We start from the raw sequence: 4,643 nt of genomic DNA on the forward strand, positions 1-4,643 counted from the left end.
TTTCCTTCCCGAGGGACCAGGGCATTTTTTACGCGATGATAAAATAAACGACGCCGCATTTAAAAGAAATTTCCCTGCACTTTTATGAAAACCTTCGAGACTGCCGCCTCGTTTATTTTCTATTTCCTCTCTAATATTGTGCGACATGTTGTGGCATCATTATCACGTAATTCGTTTCCGGAATCGCGCTCTATGCGGGAGAAACTTACGCCGGGCCTTACGCATTGTGACTCGGTTTTCTGATAGGGTTCGGGGAGCCCCAGCCCTGCCCATTCGGAAAGCACTCGCTTCTGCCCGGGAGCGAGAGTCCCATTGGGAGAGGCCATGGAAATTGGGCTGCGGCTCCATCCAGTTACTGAATATATATTATGCGGTAAAATATTGATGAGCCCAACGCTGTGATTTTAGTCTGTGTATGGATTCCACCACAGATATCTGTGTGGCATTACGCAGCTTAAATGCATCTAGTTCCTGTAATGTTTTCCCGTTGTCACACATTTACAAATGGACACGGTGTCGCACTTAACTTTCCACCCCACTTGTCTCGGTTAGTTTTTAGATATAAAAATTTTTTTGAAATATAAATTGTAGTGTTTTTTATTAAGTTTCTGTTTGTAGCAACAAAAAAACAACTCAAATTTAAATGTCGATGTGACAGATACTTACAACATATTTTTTTCATTATTACGTTTTTAGATGTAAAATTTGATTCTGAACAAAAGTATATAACACATGTGGCACTTATTTTTGACAGTTTTCAAATTGTTAAATATCGGGAAACGAAAACAGAAAAAAAACAATAGTTCGAACAAATAACAAGATTATACATATAGGCCAGTCATTATAGCTTTTTTTTCGGGAAAAAAACACTATTAGAAGTTTCTCTGCGGAATATTGTTCAGAAACGTGTTATAAACAAAATATCAAAAAATCAACTCGAGACTAGTTGGGAAACTTTGTTAAAACAATGGTCAAAATTTTGGAAAAGTGGTTTTTTGACTCGCGTAAAAAAACTGTTATTCATAGAGAAAAAAGGTTTATACAAAAAAGTTAGGTATTAAATAAATCTGTAAAATAAGACAAGTCCGATTAAATTCCGATAATTTGTTTATGCGCAAGAGCTCAAAAATGGTCGAAATTGTCCGCTTTTTTCAATTGCTAATAATTAATGCAATTTTCATCGCAGACACTTGTAATTCAGGATTTTTGAAGCTTTTTGCACCCTTAATAAGTGGTAAAAATTTCAGCCCAAAAACTTCATTAGCTTGGCGTTGGCGGAATTTGTTATCTAAGAAGATGCTATTTTCAATTCATTTTTCCCAAGCTCACAGGCGTTGTAGGGTTTCGATCATTAGTTGTTTTTGTACCTAAATAGTTGTATTGACATATGCATTTACTGAGAATTTAATTTTTCAAATTTAATTTGTTTAAAAATGACTGAAAAAATGTTAATATTTATTAAATTGTTAAGCGCGCATGCTCCGCCTCGCTCTCCCCACTCGTTCGCTAGACCAAGTAATAGAACGCATCGCCGCTATCTTCTTTTTCGCAATTAAATAGTTGAATTCACCTTAATGTTAATGTAGGACATGAAAATATAGCTCTTAATGTATACTCTCTCCAAATTTCGGCTCTTAATATTAATAATTAAGGTCACTGCGATTAAATAAATAAAAAAAATTATCTCAGCTTCTAATCAACTTACAACAACGATTTTTTTTTTAAATTCGAAGAAAACTAAAGTAAAGAGGTTACTATTTTATTTTATAATAATTACCTATCTTAACAATTTAATAAATATTAACATTTTTTCAGTCATTTTTAAACAAATTAAATTTGAAAAACTAAATTCTCAGTAAATGCATATGTCAATACAACTATTTAGGTACAAAAACAACTAATGATCGAAACCCTACAACGCCTTTGAGCTTGGGAAAAATGAATTGAAAATAGCATCTTCTTAGATAACAAATTCCGCCAACGCCAAGCTAATGAAGCTTTTGGGCTGAAATTTTTACTACTTAGTAATGGTGTAAAAAGCCTCAAAAATCCTGAATTACAAGTGTCTGCCATGAAAATTGCATTAATTATAAACAATTGAAAAAAAACGGCAATTTTCGACCATTTTTGAGCTCTTGTGCATAAACAAATTATCGGAATTTAATCGGACTTTTCTCATTTTATAGACTTATTTAATACCTACCTTTTTTGGATAAACTTTTTTTCGCTATGAATAAAAGTTTTTTTTTGCGTTAGTTAAAAAGCCACTTTTCCATAACTTTGACCACTGTTAAAACAAAGTTTCCCAATTACCCTCGAGTTAATTTTTTGACATTTTATTTATAACAGGTTTCCGAACAATATTCCGCAGAGAAACTTCTAATAGTATTTTTTTCCCGAAACAAGCTCTTTCATGTCTATAATGACTGGGCTAATATAAAGTGTAATGAACAGGAAAAATATGAATTATTTTAATAATAATTGTTCTATGTGAGTCCCATCCTTCTGGATGCATAATTCATATCTCTTTCTTATTGACGCGATCACGTTTTCTAATGCGCTGGAATTATTATTGATATTCGCAATTTCGGTCGTTATTCTTCGAGTTCATTGATTTACATTTTCTACTCCATTAGCATATACTTTATTTTTTAAATAACCCCACAAGAAAAAATCCAGTGGACTAAGATCAAGACTACGGGAAGGCTACGATGTGGTGCCTCGAAATTATTATTTAAAAAGTGGGTAACTTCTCCAGTATTATAACATGGAACTCCGTCTCATTGCCAGATTATTACCCTCAGCTGGTTTAATAGAATTTCTGACAGAAAGTCGTCTATTTTGTTTTTCTAGAAACTCTAAGTATCTTCTGCCTGTTACAGCCAGTTTCACAATCGTTGGTTATCTTTTTGGTAAGGTGACCTTGACCCAGAGTTAACTTGTGGTTAAACAATTCAACTGTTTCACAACAGCCATTAATGTCTTCAAGTAAGCCAACCTGAGGTTAAGCTGATTTTTAAAGTGTTGTTATAATTTATTGCAATGAAGTGAACAAATTTGGAAGAAGAGGAAGAAATAACTTGTAGTGACATATTTTGTGACAGTCACTTATTTGTGTATTATTTACCACAACATACTGTGCTTTTAACTTTTTAACATGGAAAATATGTGCGATAGGGTGTGCAATAATAATAATAATTCTTACCAGTCTACTTCCTGTGGCTTCACTAACACCACAAAAATCTGCAGAGGCTCTTAGAAAAGACCCATTGGCAAAAAAATTTAGTGTCAAAATTAGCTGTAGCTAGAGGTGTTTTAATATCTCATGAGCCGCGAAATACGCGAAAGGCGTGGCGTATCCGCATAATTCTTCTAATAAGCACATTGACTCATTCTTGACCACGTGCCTCATTACAACCAGAAATGAACTAAGGCGCTCGGGCATCAATAAAGTCAACTGGCGAACGTTCATTATATATATAGGGCATTTTATTATGATATTTGTAATCGGATCAAAGGCTTGTTTACGCTACGAGAGCTCTAGATAGACTGTGAATAATGGATGTAATGTGTTTAGGACGTAGAATAATTTAGGCGACGCGACGGTCGGAATTATGTTTCTGCGCATATAAAGGTCAAAGCTCATAAGATTTTAAAACACCTCTACTATGGCATTGAGATAGATATTTCTACATGAGAAAATAAAAAAATTTGGTATTGTAATTTTCAAAATATATATAAATATACAACACGTACATTTGCCTAAATCTTGTGAAAAAGTCTTTTGGATCGTATTTTTCAAAAAAATTTGGCCTTTGTCTGAAAATTCGTGGTATCCTAACCTCCTCATCACTACTGAAAGCATTTACCTCGTAATCTTCAAAATTAACTTTATGTACAAATCTTCAGGTTTTCACACATAAGGTTCTGGTTATCTTTATCATGACATAACCAAAACATTGAAGTTAACTACATGTCGTGCAACAGCTCACTTGCAGTTAATTTAGATAACCACAGATTGTGAAACTGGACATTAGACTTCCATAAAAAATAATAAAAAATATCCGCGTGTTGAGGATCGCACACCAGACATTTACCGTCCTTCTTCCCTGAAATTAAATTTTGTTCACAAAATGGGGGTTTCTATGAGACCATATACTATAGTTGTTTTTCCTATTAGATTAGCCAACTGTTGTGAATGTTGCCTCATCCGTTCAAAAAATATTTTTGAGAATACTTTATTGTTAGGTATATTTATCCATCATTTCCTGACAAAATGTTACTCTTTGATTGTTATCATTAAATGTTATTTTTTGGACGGGCATTACTATAAAGGGTTTTAAATTATCCTTTTTAAGAACCCCTTGTATGCATGATTTAGAAAGACCAAAATCTCAAGCAGCGTCCCTTATGGACAATCTAGTATATTCTTGAAAATATAAAAGAATATTTAAGTTCATTTCTTGATTATTATTATTAATATTTCTAGTCCGCTTTTTGACTTCCAATGTGCCTGTCAAGATACTTGTTTTGGTAATCTCTGACAGCGACGCTAGGTTGTTGTTGTTACTGAAATATACTTCGACAATATTCCTACGTTCTTCTTTGGTATAATCCATATTTTCTACTTTATTTTACCGAAA

The sequence above is a fragment of the Anoplophora glabripennis genome, unplaced genomic scaffold, assembly GCF_000390285.2.
Source record: "Anoplophora glabripennis isolate ALB-LARVAE unplaced genomic scaffold, Agla_2.0 scaffold548, whole genome shotgun sequence".
NCBI classification, from domain to species: domain Eukaryota; kingdom Metazoa; phylum Arthropoda; class Insecta; order Coleoptera; family Cerambycidae; genus Anoplophora; species Anoplophora glabripennis.